At 45.5% G+C, this 24054-nt stretch overlaps 1 pseudogene; it reads left to right on the forward strand.

The window, feature by feature from the left end:
- Positions 1–456: 456 nt before the first annotated feature.
- LOC143935574 (large ribosomal subunit protein uL24 pseudogene) lies at positions 457–958 on the forward strand (annotated as a pseudogene).
- Positions 959–24054: the final 23096 nt, after the last annotated feature.

The raw sequence follows: 24054 nt of genomic DNA on the forward strand, positions 1-24054 counted from the left end.
TTGTGTATATCCATATAAACATAAAATGTATTTATTGCTTTTTTTGGGGCACATTTAAGTCTTGAGTTCATAATATTCATCTCTTTATGTGTAAGTTCAACTTTACTAAGGTTATAAATACCTTCTATTCCACCTCCCTCCTTTTTTTGTTTAAATTGGATCCTCCTACAAGCCCAGTAAGGCATAGGTTACAGCAAGAGTGGGGCAGCATCTAGATACATTTTTGGAAACAAGTGTCTTGCAGACACGAGCTTATCTAAAAGATACTAAGGAGTTTTTTAAGTTAGTTAGCGATATTGATTTGTCAGGAAAATCTGAAGTCTATCTTGTGACAGCAGACGGATCTTCACTGTATACCATTATTCAGCATGATGACGCTCTGTTACATAGTTACATAGTTAGTCAGGTTGAAAAAAGAAGTCCATCTAGTCCAACCATAAAAATACAATAAGCTCTTTTCCGGCGGCCATAGTGGACTGTGAGGCTTGGCAAAATGAAGTTCAGTCCATTTGTTACTTCTGACCGAAGCAAAAATCGCAAGAGGCACTTCAATGCCCCCTCACATGTCCGTAGAAAGATCATGTCCTCTCCCCTCTCCAAGGAGTTGAGGCAAAAGTACAATGTTCGCTCTATGCCCATCCGCAAGGACGATGAAGTACAGGTCGTCTGTGGACACTACAAAGGCCAGCAAATTGGCAAAGTTGTCCAGGTGTACAGAAAGAAATACGTTATCTACATTGAACGTGTGCAGCGTGAAAAAGCTAACGGCACCACTGTCCATGTTGGTATCCACCCCAGCAAGGTTGTGATCACCAGGCTAAAGCTTGACAAGGATCGCAAGAAGATCTTGGAACGCAAAGCCAAGTCTCGCCAAGTTGGCAAAGAGAAGGGCAAATACAAGGAAGAAACCATTGAGAAGATGCAGGAGTAACTTTATCAATAAACAAACTGTCAGTTTTCCACGAAAAAAAAAAAAAAAAAAAAAAAATACAATAAATAAAATAAAAAATATCATACAATCCCATATACCCATTCCTATACCCACAGTTGATCCAGAGGAAGACAAAAAAAACCCCAGAAAAGCAAGATCCAATTTGCTACAGCAGGGGATAAACTTCCTTCCTAATGCCATAGAGGCAATCGGATTTTCCCCAGACCAACTTTACCTCTAAATGTTAGTACCTAGTTATATAATGTACATTTAGGAATAAATCTAGGCCCTTCTCAAAGCGATCTACTAAGCTGGCCAGAACCACCTCTGGAGGGAGTCTATTCCACATTTTCACAGCTCTTACTGTGAAGAAACCTTTCTGTATTTGAGATGAAATCTCTTTTCCTCTAGACATAAAGAATGCCCCCTTGTCCTCAGTGTTGGCTGTAAAGTGAATAACTCAACAAGTTCACTATATGGACCCCTTATATATTTATACATGGTGATCATATCCCCTCCCCCCCCCTTAATCTCCTCTTCTCAGAAGTGAATAAATTCAGTTCCTTTAATCTTTCCTGAGCTCCTACATGCCTCTTATCAGTTTGGTTGCCATTCTCTCCACATTCTCTAATTCCCCGATATCCTTTTTGAGAACTGGTGCCCAAAACTGAACTGCATATTCCAGATGAGGTCTTACTAATGATTTGTACAGGGGCAAAATGATATCTCTCTCTCTGGAGTCCATACCACTCTTAATACAAGAAAGGACTTTGCTTGCTTTGAAAACCGTAGCTTGCCATTGCATGCTATTATTGAGCTTATGAACTACCATAACACCCAGATCCTTCTCCACCATTGATTCCCCCAGTTGTACTCCCCTAGTATGTATGATGCATGCATATTCTTAGCCCCCAAGTGCATAACTTTACATTTATCAACATTAAACCTCATCTGCCACATAGTCACCCAATTATACAGTGCATTGAGGTCGGCTTGTAAATTGGAGACATCCTGTAAGGACGTTATTCCACTGCATAGCTTAGTGTCATCTGCAAAGACAGAAATGTTACTTTTAATCCCAGACCCAATATTATTTATAAAGATATTAACCACTTAAGGACCGCCACATGGCAATGTACGTCGGCGCAATGGCACCGACAGGCACAAGCACGTACATGTACGTGCTTGCCTTCCAGCGGGTGGGGGGTCCGATCGGACCCCCTACCGCTGGATGCGACAGTCCGTTTCGCTTCAGGAGCGATCCGGGATCAGGGGATGGCCGTTGGTTTCCGTGGCCATCCCCTCTCGATCGCTCCTGGCGAATGAGAAGCTTCCCCCGCCTGTGTATTGTAAACACAGCCAGGGAGGAAGTGATGTCATTCTCCTAGGGGCGGTCTTTTTGACCGGACTGCGAGGAGAACACAATAGTAAGTGCACCACCACTACACTGACATGTAGGTACACATAGGCACACAAATCCCCCCCCCCCCCGATCACCCCCGATCGCCCCCCCGATCCCCCCCCAGTCACAGTGTCACTGATTGCAGTGATCATTTATTTATTGATCACTGCATTTAGTGTCAGTTGTAACAGTAAAAACTGTCAGGGCAGTTAGTGTTAGGTCCAGGGTAGCCCCCTACCCCCCCAATAAAGGTTTAACCCCCTGATTGCCCCTAGAGTTAACCCTTTCACCCCCTTTTGCCAGTGTCACTAAGCGATCATTTTTCTGATTGCTGCATTAGTGTCACTCGTGCCGCTAGGTAGCTAGTTATTTTTTTAGGTTCACCGCCAGGTTTTTATAGCGCTAGGTACCCCAATATACTACCCAATAATGGTTTTAACCCATTGATTGCCCCTAGTTAACCCTTTCACCCCCTTTTGCCAGTGTCACTAAGCGATCGTTTTTCTGCTCGCTGCATTAGTGTCACTAGTGCCGCTAGGTAGCTAGTTATTTTTTTAGGTTCACCGCCAGGTTTTTATAGCACTAGGTACCCCGATATACTACCCAATAATGGTTTTAACCCCCTGATTGCCCCTAGTTAACCCTTTCACCCCCTTTTGCCAGTATCACTAAGCAATCGTTTTTCTGATCGCTGCATTAGTGTCACTGGTGCCGCTAGGTAGCTAGTTATTTTTTTAGGTTCACCGCCAGGTTTTTATAGCGCTAGGTACCCCCCATATACTACCCAATAATGGTTTTAACCCCCTGATTGCCCCTAGTTAACCCTTTCACCCCCTTTTGCCAGTATCACTAAGCAATCATTTTTCTGATCGCTGCATTAGTGTCACTGGTGCCGCTAGGTAGCTAGTTATTTTTTTTAGGTTCACCGCCAGGTTTTTATAGCGCTAGGTACCCCCATATACTACCCAATAACGGTTTAAACCCCCTGATTGCCCCTAGTTAACCCTTTCACCCCCTTTTGCCAGTATCACTAAGCAATTGTTTTTCTGATTGCTGCATTAGTGTCACTGGTGCCGCTAGGTAGCTAGTTATTTTTTTAGGTTCACCGCCAGGTTTTTATAGCGCTAGGTACCCCCATATACTACCCAATAATGGTTTTAACCCCCTGATTGCCCCTAGTTAACCCTTTCACCAGCGATCACCGTATAAGTGCCACTGGTGATGCTGGTTAGCCAGTTAGTTATTTAGGTTCCCCGTCAGGTTTTTATATAGCACCAGGGACCCCCATATACTACCTAATAAAGATTTTATCCCCGATTGCCCCTAGTTAACCCTTTCACCAGTGATCACCGTATAAGTGTTACGGGTGACTCTGGTTAGTTAGTTTGTTTTTTATAGCATCAGGGCACCCACCATTTATTACCCAATAAAGGTTTAACCCCCTGATCACCCGGCGGGTGATATCAATTAGGTTTTAGGGTCAGGGTCTGCGTCGCCCCAGGCAGCGCTAGGTTAGTGCCAGTACCGCTAACACCCACGCGCAAAGCATAAACCTCCCATAGTGGTATAGAATCTAAACAGATCAATATCTGATCTGATCAGATCTATACTAGCGTCCCCAGCAGTTTAGGGTTCCAAAAAAACGCATTGTTAGCGGGATCAGCCCAGATACCTGCTGGCACCTGCGTTTTGCCCCTCCGCCCAGCCCACCCAAGTGCAGTATCGATCAATCACTGTCACTTACAAAACACTAAACACATAACTGCAGCGTTCGCAGAGTCAGGCCTGATCCCTAACAGTTTTTTTTGGTATTTAAATATATTTAAATCCTGAAGGCAGTGCTTGGTTTTCGGGGTCCCGTACGCGGCTAGGCTCCCAAAAAGTCCCACATATGTGGTATCCCCATACTCAGAAGAAGCAGCAGAATTTATTTTGGGGTGTAATTTCACTTATGCCCATAGCATGTGTGAGCAATATATCATTTAGTGCCAACTTTGTGCAAAAAAAATAAAAATGTAATATTCCTGCAACCTGTGTCAAAATATAAAATATTTCATGGACTCAACATGCCTCTCAGTAAATAGCTTGGGGTGTCTACTTTCCAAATGGGGTAATTTGGGGGGGTTTTGTGCTATTTTGGCATTTTATGGCCTTCAAAACTGTGATAGGTAGTGAGGAGTGAAATCAAAAATTTGCACCCTAATGCCGCGTACACACGACGGGACTTAAGTCCGGCAGACTTTCGACGGAGTTCTGACGGAGTTCTGACAGAGTTCTGACGGACTTTCCGAATGAACGGACTTGGCCACACATAATCACACCAAAGTCCGACGGATTTGAACGTGATGACGTATGACTGGACTAGAATAAGGAAATTCATAGCCAGTAGCCAATAGCTGCCCTAGCGTCGGTTTTAGTCCGTCAGACTAGCACACACATGAGCGGATTTCTGGGTCCGGCAGAGTTCTGTCGGAAAAATTTGAAACATGTTCCATTTCTAAAGTCTGTCAGACTTTTGCAAATCAAAAGTCTGCTGCAGCCCACACACGTTCGAATAGTCTGCCGGAATCATTCCGTCAGACTTTTGATGTTGAAAAGTCTGGTCGTGTGTACGGGGCATTAGAAATCCTGAAGGCAGTGATTGGTTTTCGGGGTCCCGTACGTGGCTAGACTCCCAAAAAGTCCAACATTTGTGGTATCCCCGTACTCAGGAGAAGCAGCAGAATTTATTTTGGGGTGTAATTTCACTTATGCCCATAGCATGTGTGAGCAATATATCATTTAGTGACAACTTTGTGCAAAAAAAATAAAAATTTAATATTCCTGCAACCTATGTCAAAATATAAAATATTTCATGGACTCAACATGCCTCTCAGTAAATAGCTTGGGGTGTCTACTTTCCAAATGGGGTAATTTGGGGGGGTTTTGTGCTATTTTGGCATTTTATGGCCTTCAAAACTGTGATAGGTAGTGAGGAGTGAAATCAAAAATTTGCACCCTAATGCCGCGTACACACGACAGGACTTAAGTCCGGCAGACTTTCGACGGAGTTCTGACGGAGTTCTGACAGAGTTCTGACGGACTTTCCGAATGAACGGACTTGGCCACACACAATCACACCAAAGTCCGACGGATTTGAACGTGATGACGTATGACTGGACTAGAATAAGGAAATTCATAGCCAGTAGCCAATAGCTGCCCTAGCGTCGGTTTTAGCGTCAGACTAGCACACACGTTCTGTCGGAAAAATTTGAAACATGTTCCATTTCTAAAGTCTGTCAGACTTTTGCAAATCAAAAGTCCGCTGCAGCCCACACACGTTCGAATACTCTGCCGGAATCATTCCGTCAGACTTTTGATGTTGAAAAGTCTGGTCGTGTGTACGGGGCATTAGAAATCCTGGAGGCAGTGATTGGTTTTCGGGGTCCCGTACGTGGCTAGACTCCCAAAAAGTCCAACATTTGTGGTATCACCGTACTCAGGAGAAGCGGCAGAATATATTTTGGGGTGCAATTCCACATACAGTGGTGTGAAAAAGTGTTTGCCCCCTTCCTCATTTCCTGTTCCTTTGCATGTTTGTCACACTTAAGTGTTTCGGAACATCAAACCAATTTAAACAATAGTCAAGGACAACACAAGTAAACACAAAATGCAATTTGTAAATGATGGTGTTTATTATTAAAGGTGAAAAAAAATCCAAACCATCATGGCCCTGTGTGAAAAAGTGATTGCCCCCCTTGTTAAAACATACTATAACTGTGGTTGTCCACACCTGAGTTCAATTTCTCTAGCCACACCCAGGCCTGATTATTGCCACACCTGTTCACAATCAAGGCATCACTTAAATAGGAGCTGCTTGACACAGTAAGGTCCACCAGAAGATCCTTAAAAGCTACACATCATGCCGAGACCCAAAGAAATTCAGGAACAATTGAGAAAGAAAGTAATTGAGATCTATCAGTCTGGAAAGGGTTATAAAGCCATTTCCAAAGCTTTGGGAATCCAGCGAACCACAGTGAGAGCCATTATCCACAAATGGCGAAGACATGGAACAGTGGTGAACCTTCCCAGGAGTGGCCGGCCGCCCAAAATTACCCCAAGAGCGCAGCGACGACTCATCCAAGAGGTCACAAAAGACCCCACAACAACGTCCAAGGAACTGCAGGCCTCACTTGCCTCAGTTAAGGTCAGCGTTCATGCCTCCACCATCAGGAAAAGACTGGGCAAAAATGGCCTGCATGGCAGAGTTCCAAGGAGAAAACCACTGCTGAGCAAAAAGAACATCAAAGCTCGTCTCAATTTCTCCACAACACATCTTGATGATCTCCAACACTTTTGGGACAACATTCTGTGGACCGATGAGACAAAAGTGGAACTCTTTGGAAGGTGTGTGTCCAAGTATATCTGGCGTAGAAGGAACACTGCATTTCATAAAAAGAACATTATACCAACAGTAAAATATGGTGGTGGTAGTGTGATGGTCTGGGGCTGTTTTGCTGCTTCAGGACCTGGAAGACTTGCCGTGATAAAAGGAACTATGAATTCTGCTTTCTACCAAGAGATCCTGAAGGAGAATGTCCGACCATCTGTTCGTGTACTCAAGCTGAAACGAACTTGGGTTCTGCAGCAGGACAATGATCCTAAACACACCAGCAAGTCCACCACCGAATGGCTGAAGAAAAACAAAATGAAGACTTTGGAGTGGCCTAGCCAAAGTCCTGACCTGAATCCTATTGAGATGTTGTGGTATGACCTTAAAAAGGCCGTTCATGCTCGAAAAACCTCTAATGTGACTGAATTAGGACAATTTTGCAAGGATGAGTGGGCCAAAATTCCTCCAGGACGCTGTAAAAGCCTCATTGCACGTTATCGCAAATGCTTGGTTGCAGTTGTTGCTGCTAAGGGTGGCCCAACCAGTTATTAGGTTTAGGGGGCAATCACTTTTTCACACAGGGCCATGATGGTTTGGATTTTTTTTTCACCTTTAATAATAAACACCTTCATTTACAAATTGCATTTTGTGTTTACTTGTGTTGTCCTTGACTCTTGTTTAAATTGGTTTGATGTTCCGAAACACTTAAGTGTGACAAACATGCAAAGGAACAGGAAATGAGGAAGGGGGCAAACACTTTTTCACACCACTGTATAACTATGGCATGTGTGAGCAATATATCATTTAGTGACAACTTTTTGTAAACTTTTTTTTTTTGTGTCATTATTCAATCACTTGGGACAAAAAAAAATATTCAATGGGCTCAACATGCCCCTCAGCAATTTCCTTGGGGTGTCTACTTTCCAAAATGGGGTCATTGGGGGGGGGGGGTTTGTGTTATTTTGGAATTTTATGGCCTTCGAAACTGTGATAGGTAGTGAGGAGTGAAATCAAAAATTTGCACCCTAATGCCGCGTACACACGACAGGACTTAAGTCCGGCAGACTTTAGACGGAGTTCTGACGGAGTTCTGACAGAGTTCTGACGGACTTTCCGAATGAACGGACTTGGCCACACACAATCACACCAAAGTCCGACGGATTCGAACATGATGACGTATGACTGGACTAGAATAAGGAAGTTCATAGCCAGTAGCCAATAGCTGCCCTAGCGTCGGTTTTAGTCCGTCAGACTAGCACACACACGAGCGGATTTCTGGGTCTGGCAGAGTTCTGTCGGAAAAATTTGAAACATGTTCCATTTCTAAAGTCTGTCAGACTTTTGCAAATCAAAAGTCCGCTGCAGCCCACACACGTTCGAATAGTCTGCCGGAATCATTCCGTCAGACTTTTGATGTTGAAAAGTCTGGTCGTGTGTACGGGGCATTAGAAATCCTGAAGGCAGTGATTGGTTTTCGGGGTGCCGTACGCGGCTAGACTCCCAAAAAGTCCCACATATGTGGTATCCCCGTACTCAGGAGAAGCAGCAGAATATATTTTGGGGTGCAAATCTACATATAACTATGGCATGTGTGAGCAATATATCATTTAGTGACAAGTTTTTGTAAACTTTTTTTTTTTGTGTCATTATTCAATCACTTGGGACAAAAAAAAATATTCAATGGGCTCAACATGCCCCTCAGCAATTTCCTTGGGGTGTCTACTTTCCAAAATGGGGTCATTTGGGGGGGGGGGTTGTACTGCCCTGCCATTTTAGCAACTCAAGAAATGAGATAGGCAGTCATAAATTAAAAGCTGTGTAAATTCCAGAAAATGTACTCTAGTTTGTAGACGCTATAACTTTTGCGCAAACCAATAAATATACGCTTATTGACATTTTTTTTACTAAAGACATGTGGCTGAATAAATTTTGCCCTAAATGTATGACTAAAATTGAGTTTCTTCGATTTTTCTTATAACAAAAATGAGAAAATATCTTTTTTTCTCGAAATTTTCGGTCTTTTTCCATTTATATTGCAAAAAAAAAAAATCGCAGAGGCAATCAAATACCATCAAAAGAAAGCTCTATTTGTGGGAAGAAAAGGACGCAAATTTTGTTTGGGTACAACATTGCATGACCGCGCAATTACCAGTTAAAACAGTGCAGTGCGAAATTGTAAAAATACCTCTGGTCCTTAGGCTGACAATTGGTCCGGGGCTGAAGTGGTTAAAAAGTAAGTGTCCCAGCACTGAACCTTGGGGTACACCACTGATAACCTAAGACCATTCAAAGTAAGAATCATTGACCACTACTTTCTGAATTCTGTCATTTAGCCAGTTTTCTATCCATTTACAGGCCTGTAGACTTTACCTTACACATTAGCCGTGTGTGGGGAACTGTGTCAAATGCTTTTGAAAAATCCAAGTATACCACATCCACCCCTCTGTCCAACGTTTTACTTACCTACTCATAAAAAGAAATCATGAATCTATGCTGTCTGTTGCTTAACCCATTCCCACCGAGCGTACGTAGATGTGCATACGCCACAGCTGCAGGCATCATCCCGGTACTGTTTTTTAGAGCGGGCGATCGGCTTTCCGAGGATAACAACCGATGTGGCTAAAAGCCACTCAGTTGTTATCCCGGAGGAGCGGGAGGGGACGTCCCCCCTCCCACCGCCTCCCGCCACTCTTCCCGGGCCTCCCGGTAGCACCGGAGAGCCGATCGACGATTCGTCTCTTCTGGCGGCTAGTGATAGTGGAACAAAAGAGAGAGTGGAACAAAGCCGGAAGCCTTGATGTAAACACAGAAACGACGTCACAACATCACTTCCTGTTTACTCGGCTGCCAATGGCGCCAGATTTTGAAAAATATACAATATTCAGATACACCATTTTCAGTGATCTGAATACTTTGAAGTGCAAAGGAGGGATTGGAGGTCTTTTAGACCCCTGATCCCTCCATAAATGTCCCATTCCTTGTGACAGCAATAAAAGTGATCAAATTTTTTTTTTTAAACACAATTTAATAATATAAAAATAAATAAGAAAATGTTTTCAAACCGCTCCCATCACTGTGAGCATAACAAAGAAAACGCATACGGAAGTGCACCCGCATATGTAAACGGTGTTCAAATCACACATGCAAGGTATTGCCGCGATCGACAGAGCGAGAGCAATAAGACCTCCTCTGTAACCTGGTAACCGTAAAAAAAATTAAGGCGTCGCCTATGGAGACTTTTAACTACCAAAATTTGTCGCCATTCCACGAGTGCAAGCAATTATAAAGCGTGACGTGTTTGGTACCTATTTACCCAGCGTAACATCATCTTTCACATTATACAAAAAAATTGGGATAACTATACTGTTTTGTTTTGTTTTTTAATTCATGAAAATGTCCCTTTTCCCAAAAAATTCCATAAAAACACCGCTACATAAATACCGTGTGACATAAAATATTGCAACAATCGCCATTTTATTCTCTAGATTCTCTGCTAATATATATATATATATATATATATATATATATATATATATATATATATATAATGTTTGGGGGTTCTGAGTAATTTTCTAGCAAGAAATCGGGATATTAACTTGTAAACACCAAAGGTCAGAAATAGGCTTAGTCATGAAAGGGTTAAAATATTTTTTCCACCAAGAACTCGTCTATATGGTCTTTTATTAAACTCTCCAGTATCTTCCCGACTATAGAAGTTAAACTAACTGGTCTATAGTTCCCTGGGAAAGACTTTGTTCCCTTTTAAAAAAAAGGGAACTGGGCATCAACTTGCCTTAAACTGGGCCCTCTACAATAGAGAATAAAGTATTTTTGGGACAGGTGTTTGCCTAGAGCGGCACAGTCAGGGCTCAAGTCCTGCGGGAATGCGTGGGAACGGCGTCCCTGCACTATTTTCACAGAGGGAACGCCGTTCCCTTTGCAGGACTCGAGCCGCCCGAATGAGATGTATGCAGAGTAGCGCAGGAAGCGTTTGGCTGTAGTAAGTTCTCCCTCACTTCACACAGCACTGTTCGCTCCCCGGCGGCCCCTCCTCTCTTCTCGTCTATGGTCTATCCCAGATGTCACAAGCCAATGGGGATAGACGAGAAGAGAGGAGGGGCCGCCGGGGAGCGAACAGTGCTGTGTGAAGTGAGGGAGAACTTACTACAGCCAAATGCTTCCTGCGCTACTCTGCATACTGGCTAGTAAGATGACAATGTGCCCCCTGATGTCCTATGTGCCCCACTGTGCCCCATTATGTGCCCTGATGTGCCCCATGCTGTAATGTGCCCCCTGCCCTGATGTCCTATGTGCCCCACTGTGCCCCATGCCATAATGTGCCCCCTGCCCTGATGTCCTATGTGCCCTGATGTGCCCCATGCCATAATGTGCCCCCTGCCCTGATGTACTATGGGCCCAGATGTGCTATGTGCCCCATAATGTGCCATAATGTGCCCTGATGTCCTATGTGATCCATAATGTGCCCTGATGTGCCATAATGTGCCCCCATGTGCCAACGTTTCCCCATGCCCTGATGTGTCATGTGGCCTGATGTGCCCCATGCCCCGATGTGCCGCTATGTGCCCTGATGTGCTATGTGCCCCATAATATGCCCTGATGTGCTATGTGCCCCATAATGTGCCATAATATGCCCTGATGTGCCCTGTGCCATAGTTTCATAGTTAGTAAGTAAGGTTAAATAAAGACACCAGTCCATCCAGTTCAACCTGAGTGAGGTGTCTACAATTGTCCCTATCCCTGTACATTGCACACTCACATCAGTCCCTACCCTCAAGGAGCCCACAATCCAAGGTCTCCATTCATATACCAGGGACAATTTTGGACAGAAGCCAATTAACCTACCTGCATGTCTTTGGATGTGGCCTGATGTGCTATGTGCCCCATAATGTGACATGATGTGCCAACCTTTCCCCCATACTCTGATGTGCCATGTTTCCTGATGTGCTATGTGCCCCATAATGTGCCCTGATGTGCCCCGTGCCCTGATGTGCCATAATGTGCCCCATGCCCTGATGTGCGCCATAATGCGCCATAATGTGCCCCGATGTGCCATGTGGCTTGATGTGCCCCATAATCTGCCCCATGGCCTGATGTGCCCCGATGTCCTATTTTTTTCTTTTTTTTTTGTGCTGGAGTGGATCTTGGGTGGGAGTTCCCACACTTTTTTTCCCCAGGACTTGACCCCTGGGCACAGTGGTGTAGCGGTTAGCATTCTCACCTAGTAGTAAGAAGTGTCGCTGGTTTAAATCCCAAACACGACACTACCTGCCTGGAGTTTGCATGTTCTCCCTGTGCCTTGGTGGGTTTCCTCTAGGTACTCCGGTTTCCTCCCACACTCGAAAGACATGCAGTTAGGTTAATTGGCATCTGTTCAAAATTGGCCCTAGTATATGAATGGGGACCTTGGTTTGTGGGCTCCTTGAGGGTAGGGATTGATGTGAGTGTGCAATGTACAGGGATAGGGACAATTGTAGACACTCACTCAAGTTGAACTGGATGGACTGGTGTCTTTATTCAACCTTACTAACTATGTAACTATGTAGAGGGTTCTTTACTGTAAGAGCGGCAAGAATGCAGAATTCCCTTCCACAGACGAAACGATTAAATAAGCACCTGAATGACCGCAACATACAGGGATATACAATATCTGTAATACTGACAAATAATCACACACATAGGTTGGACTTGTGTATTTTTTCAACCTCACCTACTATGTAACTATATGTAACTAACTATGTAGGATACTCTTGTTGGGTGCAGGAACAGGCCCTGCTGTGAAATACTAGATCCTACTAATACTAAATGCTAGAAGGCTTACAGTGCCACAACATCGTAAGCCTTCACAGTTACTCTTGTTTGGCACAGAAACTGGCCCTGCATTGAAATATATAAAAAATCACAGGGATGCCACCAGGACCACCAGGGATGTCACCACCAGGTATGCCACCCTAGACCACAAGGGATGCCAATCAGTGCCTACTGGCATTGTTTGGCACTGATTGGCATCCAGTGCCATCTATTAGTGTACATCAGTGCCCATCCATGTCCATCCGTGCCACCTATCAGTGCCCATCCGTGCCGCCTATCAGTGCCCATCCATGCTGCCTATCAGTGCCCTTCTGTGGTGCCTATCAGTGCCCATCTGTGCTGCCTTTCAGTGCTTATCAGTGCCACCTATGTTTACCTATCAGTGCTGCCTATCTGTGACCCATGAGTGCCGCATATTAGTGCCCATCAGTGCCCATCTGCCACCTCATTGGTGACACCTCATCGGTGCCCATCAGTGCTGCCTTATCAGTTCTCGTCAGTGCAGCCTCATCAGTGCCCATCAGTGAAGGAGAAATTGTACTTATTTACAAAAAAATTTTTTACAAAATGTATAAGTGCCCGGTATTGAAGTAGTTAAAGATGCCTTACTAAAAAATCAGTCATTTATTTATAGAAAAGCACCCAATTTTGGAGACCGGATTGTGAAGAAAGTCTTAAATCCACCTAACAGACCATGCATGTTTTGGGACCGTGCTGGTTTTTACGTGCCCATGTAATTTAATGTATGTGGGCCACACTAAAAGGTCCCTAAAAAGAATCTTTGAACATATATATGACATAGAGATAGGTTTCAAATATCATAGTGGTTCGCTTCATTTTAAAATGCACCACAATCAGGACCCGACTGGGTTGAAATTTTGGGATATAGACAGGATCCATCCAAATTGGAGAGGGTCCAATCTGGTACGTGAAATATCCAAATGAGAAACTATGTGGCTTTTTCCTATGAATACTTTGATGCCTTGTGGCATGAACATTGAATTGGATGTGAATTGCTTTTTTAATTGATTATTGAAGCATTTCATTAATATTTTATTATAAGATTATAGCATTCACGTATTCATTGATCAACTTTTGTCACTTTTGTCACAAATTTTTAATTTTAATCTATTTGTTTTAGTAGTTATAGACGATACAGTTCATTTATGGTATAGTCATCATTCTTAATAGAGCCAACTACTGAAATGTTATTTTTTATTTTTCATTCAGCTTGTCTATTTTTAGCTTGTTCTGTTAATATTGGTTTATGTCTGATTAATAGGACTGAACATACAGTTTAATGAGAATAGCTCGTCAGGTTAAACAATTATTTAAAGAATTTATATGATGTCAGTTGCTTTGGGCATAACTTATATTTTATAATTCAAATTGGTAATTGTGCTTTCAGTATCGTCGAGATTGCAATGAATTAATGAGTTTATTATTATTTTTAGTAAAGTCATTTATCATATCATTTGTATTCTATTTTAGATTGTTTGAAATATATTGTTTTTTTATATTATGTTTTTTATGTACAACCATCTGCAATCTGTGCTCTCATCATGCCAGATTTATAGTGTTTAATGAAATTGAGTATTTGATTTATTTTCCCAGCACACATCACACTGTCTATGAGGTTGCAGGTGATCCATTTGATGTGGATGTGTGCTCGGATGGTGCTATACTGGTGACCGATCAGTGCACATTGAAGTGTCTTTGAAGTTGCGGGCCATTTGCTATACGTGGACACTCATCTGAAGCGGGCAGTATGAAGCCCGCTGGACTGTCTAATCGGTGTATGGCGATGTGATTATAACTACTGCCTGTTGCCTCGTATGTCCTTGGTATATGCAGATAGTAATTTACATTCACAGCTGACCTAGATGTTTAATTATAGAAGATGCTGGTATGGGTTACCAGATTTCAGATGTTGGTGGTTAGTCTATATAATGATATGATGTGTTGTGTAGCCACACCCTCAGATGATGTCACAGATGAAGAAATGCACCAGTGTCGGGCTATATGACACCCAACAGTAACGTGTGCACGCCATTTGGGGATCTCGTTGAGCAAACCAAGCCGGAAAGCCGAGCTGTAGCTGGTAGAAGACACCGTTACAATCCCCATTGGCATCATTGCCTAAGTCATATGCTTTTTTAATTTACAACTTTGTAAATGCATGTCCTATAAGGCGGGAACTTTTACTTAATAAATTAGGTTGAAATTGGATTACGCTATGGAGTTTATTTTCTCTTTATGTGAATGAGCTTATTAGTGGGTGTCCTGTCCTCCCAGCAACAACAGGATTAGGAGAATTTAATATAAAATAGGGTGTTGAGCTTTTTGTCCAGCTGCGTCTGATAAGAGTCTGATTCATAGGGTTTTTTTCACCCCCCAACTACACACATGTGAAGGTGATGGTGAAAAGGTTTCGTCTAGCATGTAATCAAGCACTTCCCTGTTTTTGGACTCTAATACACCTTTCAATTAAGTGATCATATAGTTGCAACAATCATTTTATGGACTATACTTTTATATGCTGTTTTTTAACAAACTTATGACAGCACCTTGTCTGTTATGTAGCGCTGCCTTGATGAATGTGTTAATTTTGTCTGTTTTAAATTTCATTTCCTGACGCCTTCATGGCAGCACACACTGGGTTGTGACTCCGCCCCCACAACCTGACAGGATTGGTTAACTATAAATTTGAAGGGGAGACCTCCCGCTGCATTCTCTTTTTTATCCTCACCTGACAGGTTGGAGCGTTCGAGTTTCTAAGATACCTACAGATGAATAAGCCTCTTACCGCCTCACCCCAGCAGGTTCAAGCCTCTCCTGTTTGGAAGTCCCTCCTGTACAGTCTCTAAATGAGCTTTATGGAGGGAATCCCCGTTCTGGTGGTCTCAGGGGACATCTCACGGAATTTTTTATAAGCTTTAAATAAGCTTCTTATTATGCAGTGGGCTCCCCTTTATGTATCCTATCCTTTTTCTTACTTAAGAAAATACCTTTTTTTCTGCAGGAGTGGCTGGGTCTTGCTGTCCTCCAGACAGCTGTCATGGCCGCCGCTAGTGTCCTCGCCGCTCTGCGCATGTCTGTTTGCAGCTGGTTTTTGTTTTTCTTCCCAAAGAGAGGGTTTTTCCCTCTTCCAAGATGGCGCCGGTATCCTTGAGCCGTTCTGCGCATGCGCGGAGCGTCATTCGGCGCCGCTATGGCGCCGTTTTTAAAATCACAGCTGTATGCTTCTGCATGCTGCTGTTTACAAAACACTGCCCTGTATTTCTGTTATCGGCTGGATAAGGTAAGAATATTCCTTTTCCTTTTCTACTATCTGCATAGTTGTTTTTTGTGTGTATTCTACCAGCTGTTGTACAATGCTAAATTCTTAAAGGGGCAGGGTTTAAAAAAAAAAGAAAAAAAAATGTGTGTTTTTTTTAATTATTTATCTACTATCGGTATCGCAAGGAAAATTATTTTTTTCTTCCCTTCAGTCTACTCTGTCTACCTTTTTTCATGGAGTCCACTGCCCGCGCAGACCATCGACAGCCGGAAAGGTAAGAGGCTCTACAAACGTCGTAGGTGAGTATTGAAGGGGAGAAAAAAGAGTGCCGACTGCTAAAGATGCTGCTTTTCTTGCAGCCCTACCAGATCAAGAGGAGCAAGTTCCAGGCATGGAAGAGGCTCAAGTCGCACTTCCAGTAGGAGATCGCACAGAAGTCGCTCCAGGTCCTCATCTCGTCAGAGACATGGTCGCTCCCACCACGGTCGCCCTCCGCATAGCCGCTCGGACCACAGGTCTCCTTCCTCTCATCACAGCCATCGCACCAGACCCGCAGCTAACGCCTGCTGGATATGTGGCGCACCGGCCCTTCCGGAGAAGCTTGCCTGTCGCTCTTGCTTCAATGAAGCAACTAAAGAGAAGGAAGCAGATGCCAGAATTGCGACTGACCTCATAAGGGAATCAGTGCGTGAATCTATTTTGGCAACAGCACCCGCTATGGAGGTGGCAGGCCCTAGCACATCCACTGCACACACATATCATTCCCAAGCTTCGGAATCATCCTCAGATAATGACGGCCAGGAAATGTCTGCAGGATTTGATTTTTCTTTGGTGGAACCATTTGCAAAGTCGGTCAAAGAGGCTATCGGCTGGGAGGATGTTATTCCTGAGCCTCAGAAGACCCGCAAGTACTTTCCCAATTTAAAAAGACGACCAGAGTCCTTCCCATTTATTGAGGAACTCGGAGATCTTATTAAAGATGAGTGGGAATCAGACAAACGACCCAGCATAGCTAACAGATTAGCTAAAATGTATCCCCTGGACGAATCAAAGGTTAAACCTTTGACTAATGCTCCCATAGTGGATTCCTCCCTGATGCGCCTGGCCCGTCATGTCACTTTACCCATTGAAGATGCGGTCTCTTTTAAAGACGCACTGGACCGTAAAATGGACTTGGAGCTAAAGAAAGCGTATTCCATGGCAGGGGGCTCCTGCAGACCGGCTATTACTACGGCAGCCGTGGCAAGAGCTATTTCTGGATGGGCTACTAAATTGGAGAAGGATCTGCTAGAAGGTGCAGAAATGGAGAAATTAGTCTCTTCCCTGCAAGAGATTAGATTGGCAGGTGACTTTGTAGCAGAGGCCTCAGTGGACATCATAAGATCCTCGGCCAGAACAATGTTGGCATCAGTAACAGCTAGGAGGGCCCTATGGCTAAAGCTGTGGATGGCCGATACAGCCTCCAAAATTAATTGGTGCAAGATCCCTTACGATGGTTCTAATCTCTTTGGAGCCAAATTGGATTCGGCTATTTCCAAAGTCACAGGAGGGAAATCTGGCCTGATTCCCTCCGACAGAAGACCCAAAGCTTACAAAGGGCCTTCTTTTAGGCGAAATCTTCCGGACAAGTATAGAGAATCCAGATCCTATCGTCCCGGCAGAGAATTCAGGAGGGATTGGAAGAATACCAAGCCTTCCTTTCTGAGAATGCAGAAGACCAAGGCTGCGCCCGCAGGGGAGCATCCAAAGTCCTTTTGAAAGTTTGCCCGCTCACCCAGCCCAGGTGGGCGCCAGGCTAAGAGGTTTTCTGCAGATCTGGACAAAACATATACAGGACAATTGGGCACTGTCCACAATCAGGTATGGGCACAAATGGGAATTCTTGAACGGGCTTCCAGGAAACCACTTTCAGCCTGTCAGGAAGATCCTCCTCACGGACGTCCGAGCGGCGAAAGTCGCAGAAGATCTCTTGCCCAGTTCCAGGAGCGTTACCGCGATCGGCGGTGCGCGCGGGAGCGCGCACGCGGGTGCGCGCGCGCCCGTTTGACGCAAATTGGCGCCAATAGCGCTATTTAAACTGGATCCATGCCTCACTGCCTTGCTGCCTGATCAACAGCGTTCCTGTGCGTCCTGGTGATCCGTATCTGAATCTGAACCTGAACCTGTACCTGTATCTGTACCTGTACCCTGATCCGTATCGAACCCGGCTTGTTCCCGACTCTGCTGTTTGCTGCCTGCCCCCCGACTTTGGCTTGTACCCGACTACTCTTCTGGATTCCGTTTCTGTACATGATCTGCCCGCCTGTGCCTGACCTGGACTGTTACACCATCCGTCAACTGTAAGTTGCTTGCTGTTGTACTACAGGACACCTCCCAGTCCTCCGCAATATCTGGCTGTACTCCTTCTGCGTTTGTAGCCTTCTACCTCTGGCCGCAGACTACTGGACTCTTCCGCTTCCGCTTATCCATTGCACCTGCATCCGTTGTTGGACTACAATACCCCTCCGTTGTTTGTCACTTCCTGCAATCACTTGTATGCCGTTGCTGGACTACAGGAACCCTTCTGCTGTCTGCTGGAACTTATCTCACCTTTGCCTGCATTCAGACACCGGACTACAATACACCTCCTCCTTCAACGGTCTTCTGCCTCTACCACCTGCTATCCAGTCAGGCACTTGTGCCCCTCTGTGCTCCTGAGCCCCTGTCACCACTACCAGGGTCTCTCGAGTCAGAGGTCTACGAGAGGCCACTCCCTGCACTCCGGGCTCTGCTTAAAGGTACGTGACAGTATCAGGCAGCCATGTCTGAGCCCACGCAGGGAGATTCGGCCATGGATGATTTATGCCGTCATCTTGCTGGACTTACCCAGGCTGTTAAATCTCTACAAGAAGGCTATTCTCGATTGGAAGAGCGTGTCCAGGTCTTATCTACCACAGGCCCTACCGTGTCGGGAACTTCTTCTGCGCCATCAGTGGTTATGTTACCCCCTGAACCCAAGGTCCCAACTCCGGAGAGGTTTTCGGGAAATCGCAGCAAGTATAGAGCTTTTCGCAATGCCTGTGAATTGTTTTTTGCACTTCAACCCAGAACTTTCTCTCTAGAATCCACTAAGGTGGGTTTTGTTATCTCCCTTCTACTGGGTGAGCCCCAGGCTTGGGCCCACCGCCTTTTGGAGCAAAAGGAAGCCTGCCTTAATAACCTGAATACATTTTTTCAAGCCATGGGTTTGCTCTATGAGGATCCTCAACAGGCGGCCACAGCGGAAGCAGCTTTATATTCTCTTCAGCAAGGCCGCAGAGCGGCAGAGGACTATGCGTCTGAATTTCGGCGCTGGAGTTCCGATACTACCTGGAACGATGCTGCTCTGCGATACCAGTTTCGCATGGGACTCTCTGAACCTCTAAAGGATGAATTGGCCCGGGTGGGTGTTCCAGCAACTCTTGAAGCCCTTATCAACCTCTCCATCCAGATAGACAGACGCTTGAGAGAACGGAGAACAGAACGCACTGCCGGGCCATCCCGACCAGTCTGGATGTTACCCCGTGTACCTAATCCCCCTGCACATCCTGCTGCTGACACGCCTGAACCCATGCAACTGGGCTTACTTAGACCAACGCTCACCACCGAGGAACGACAACGCCGGCAGCTCAACAATCTGTGTCTTTACTGTGGAGAACCCGGACATTACGTGAGATCCTGTCCTGCCAAATTCCGTAAGCATTCTTCTGTATCTTCTCCTGTTTTACCTGCTGTGCCTAGTAATGCTACTCACCTGGCTGTTCCCGTCTCTCTTCAGCTACCCGGAGGGAACATTCAAGTCCCCGCAATAGTTGATTCTGGAGCGTGCAGTGGATTTATGGACTTATCGTTTGCCCAAAAGTTCCAAGTGCCCTTACGGCCCAGGGCGAAAGGGTTGTCTGTACACCTTGCCGATGGGTCAGCTATCAAATCAGGACCAGTGACACAAGAGACATGTCCTTTGACTGCTACTATTTCCGGTAACCATCAGGAACAACTCTGCCTGGACATTATTGAATCTTGCATTACCTGTACCCAGAACAAGAGTAGCAAGACCAAAGCCTGGGGGTTGCTGAAACCACTCCCCATCCCGGAAAGGCCTTGGAAAATGATTTCTATAGACTTTATTGTAGAATTACCTCCGTCAGAAGGCTTCACCACTATCCTTGTGGTGGTCGACAGATTGTCCAAAATGGCTCACTTTCTGCCCATGAAGGGTACACCTTCTGCCCCTGAGACCGCAAGGATCTTCATTAAGGAGATTGTAAGACTCCACGGTATACCTGCGAACATTGTTTCCGACCGAGGGGTACAATTTACATCAAAATTTTGGAGAGCTTTATGTAAGTCCTTGAAAATTGATCTTTCATTCTCGTCTGCCTATCATCCCCAGACCAACGGCCAGACCAAACGAACGAACCAGACCCTTGAGCAATATTTGCGGTGTTATTCTTCTTTTTCGCAAGACGATTGGGTATCCCTTTTACCACTTGCCGAGTTTTCCTACAATAACTCTGTTCATTCTGCAACTAATCAATCTCCCTTCTTTGCGAACTATGGTTTTCACCCTCAGTTCCTATCAGCCAATATCCCAGAATGCACGGTTCCAGCAGTTCAAGAAACTTTGGACTTTTTCTGCACCAATAACAAGTTGCTTCAAGAAACGATGGCAAGAACTCAAGAACGCAACAAAGCAGTTTTTGACAGAAAGAGGAGAGGGGAGCTCGACCTAAAACCCGGAGATTTGGTTTGGTTATCTACTCTGAATCTAAAATTAACATGCCCATCTAGAAAACTGGGCCCAAAATTTGTGGGTCCTTTCCCAATTTCCAGGAAAATGAACAATGTGGCTTATGAGCTGAAATTACCAGAATCGCTGCGTATTCACCCGGTGTTTCATGTGTCCCTCTTAAGACCTTCAATCCAGGATCCCTTCACCGATCGGAACGTGGGCCCTCCTGAACCTGTGCTTATTAATGGTGAAGAGGAGTTTGAAGTAGAAGCAATTTTGGATTGCAGAAAGAGACGCAACCAGGTACAGTATCTGGTGAAGTGGAAGGGGTATGGTCCAGAAGAGAACTCCTGGGAACCAGAGACTGGCATCCACGCCAAGAGGTTGGTTCTGGCATTTAAAAGATCTCACCCAGGTAAGATGTCCCAGTTGGGCATCCGGAGGCTGCCCATTGGGGGGGGGCAATGTCAGGAAGATCCTCCTCACGGACGTCCGAGCGGCGAAAGTCGCAGAAGATCTTTTGCCCAGTTCCAGGAGCGTTACCGCGATCGGCGGTGCGCGCGCGGCCGTTTGACGCAAATTGGCGCCAATAGCGCTATTTAAACTGGATCCATGCCTCACTGCCTTGCTGCCTGATCAACAGCGTTCCTGTGCGTCCTGGTGATCCGTATCTGAATCTGAACCTGAACCTGTACCTGTATCTGTACCTGTACCCTGATCCGTATCGAACCCGGCTTGTTCCCGACTCTGCTGTTTGCTGCCTGCCCCCCGACTTTGGCTTGTACCCGACTACTCTTCTGGATTCCGTTTCTGTACCTGATCTGCCCGCCTGTGCCTGACCTGGACTGTTACACCATCCGTCAACTGTAAGTTGCTTGCTGTTGTACTACAGGACACCTCCCAGTCCTCCGCAATATCTGGCTGTACTCCTTCTGCGTTTGTAGCCTTCTACCTCTGGCCGCAGACTACTGGACTCTTCCGCTTCCGCTTATCCATTGCACCTGCATCCGTTGTTGGACTACAATACCCCTCCGTTGTTTGTCACTTCCTGCAATCACTTGTATGCCGTTGCTGGACTACAGGAACCCTTCTGCTGTCTGCTGGAACTTATCTCACCTTTGCCTGCATTCAGACACCGGACTACAATACACCTCCTCCTTCAACGGTCTTCTGCCTCTACCACCTGCTATCCAGTCAGGCACTTGTGCCCCTCTGTGCTCCTGAGCCCCTGTCACCACTACCAGGGTCTCTCGAGTCAGAGGTCTACGAGAGGCCACTCCCTGCACTCCGGGCTCTGCTTAAAGGTACGTGACACAGCCTACCAGACTGCCTTCCACACTGTTCAGGAAAAACCTCCTGATTGAATATGTAGCAGATTTAAAACAGAAGGGGGCTATTGTGGAGGTTCCATCAACTCAAAGAGGGAGAGGTTTCTACTCCCCGTTATTTTTGGTAAAGAAGAGGACAGGAGATTTTCGTCCAGTAATGGATCTCAAGAAGCTCAACAGAAACATCAAAATAGAAGCCTTCAAAATGGAGAGCCTCCAGTCCATACTCTTGGCAATAAATCTGGGCGATTGGATGCTGTCAGTAGATTTATCGGACGCCTATCTTCACATCCCAATACATCCGGCCTTTCAGAAATTTCTTCGGTTCGCCATCAATCATTCCCATTTCCAGTTTCGATGCCTTCCATTCGGCATTTCGTCAGCTCCCAGGACTTTTACCAAAACTCTCCTACCATTAGTAGCGTTCCTGAGGGGGAAAGGTCTTCGAATTCACCATTATTTAGACGACATCCTACTGTTAGCAAAAAGTCGAGAGTTATTACTTCAGCATCGGGAAATTCTTCTTTCAACTCTCCACAACTTCGGGTGGATCATCAATTTCAAAAAAAGCAGTTTACAACCTACGCAGAAGATGGTGTTTCTAGGAGCACATCTGGACACCAAACTGAACAGAGTTCAGTTACCACAGGCAAAGATTCAGCTCCTAATTCAAAAGATGCGGAGACTGCTGTCAGCAAGTCATCTTTCAGCCAGGGTCTGTCTAAGCATGCTGGGATCCATGTCAGCCACCATACCCATGGTGCAATGGTCCCAATGGCACATGAGGATCCTACAAATCTCCTTTCTCAGGCAGTGGAATGGAGTGTCCATGCATCAGACCATTGTCATTTCCAAGTCGGTGAAACGATCAGTATGGTGGTGGACACACCAGAACAATTTAGAGAAATTCAAGCCAATAGTCCCTCCAGACCCAGAAGTGGTGACTTCGGACGCTTGCCAGAGCGGCTGGGGAGGACACTACCAGGATCTAGCAGTCCAAGGCCAGTGGCAGTTCCAAGCCCTAGGAGTAGTTTCCAATATTTTGGAGCTCAGGGCAGCCTTCCATGCCCTAACGGCATTCACATCTCTGCTCTCGGGGAAGAGTGTGCTTATCAGGATGGACAACAAGGTGGCAGTATCGTATGTGCAGAGACAAGGAGGTACAAGAAGTGTTACCTTGATGGAGGAAGTTCGTCCCATTTTAGAATGGGCCCAAGTTCACCTAGCAGACTTGAGAGCAGTATATGTCCCAGCAACGCAGAATGCATTAGCCGACTATCTGAGTCGGAAGCCGTTGTCCAACAACGAGTGGTCTTTGAGTCCTCAAATTTTTTCTTTCCTGACGGAAACCTGGGGGACACCGGAGATAGATCTAGCAGCCACTCCCTTGAACACCAAATGTCGCAGGTTCCTGTCGAGGAATCCGTTTCCGTCAGCCGAGGGAATAGACTGCCTGACACATCCATGGAGTTTCAGGTTGGGGTATATATTCCCGCCTACTCCTCTAATTGCGAGATTCCTGTCCAGACTTCGGAGGTCCTCAGTAACAGTAATCGCAATAATTCCGTTCTGGCCGAGGAGGCCGTGGTTTACAACTCTTCTACAACTCAGTGTCCAGCCACCAATTGCTCTGCCACTAGAACCAAACCTCCTCTCACAGGGGCAGTTTCTTCATCCTGCTCCCGAGAGGTTACATTTGATGGCCTGGAAGTTGAAAGGTCTAGGTTGAAGGCGCAAGGCTGCTCCCAGGAGGTCATTTCTACCTTAATGCAGGCTAGGAAAGTTTCCACGAATTCCATCTATACTAGAATTTGGGAAAAGTTCTGCCTTATGGCCCGAGAAAGAAGTTGGAACCCTCTTGCTCCGGGACCGCCTCAAATCCTGGAGTTCCTTCAGTCGGGAATTAACAAAGGCCTCAGTTCAAGCACCCTCAAGGTGCAGGTTTCGGCTCTCTCTGCTAAAACAGGCACAAAATGGGCTTTTCATCCCCTGGTCATCCAATTTCTTAAGGCTAGTCTGAAGATAAAGCCTCCTAGGAAGCCTATGTTTCCGGCATGGGATCTATCGGTAGTTCTCCATGCTTTTTCTAGTCCAACGTTTATTCCTGTGGAATCTATTTCACTATGGGACTTGACTTTGAAGCTTGCCTTTCTAATTGCCAT

Source organism: Lithobates pipiens, unplaced genomic scaffold, assembly GCF_037356315.1.
Source record: "Lithobates pipiens isolate NorthernLeopardFrog02 unplaced genomic scaffold, aLitPip1_a1.2 Scaffold_28, whole genome shotgun sequence".
NCBI classification, from domain to species: domain Eukaryota; kingdom Metazoa; phylum Chordata; class Amphibia; order Anura; family Ranidae; genus Lithobates; species Lithobates pipiens.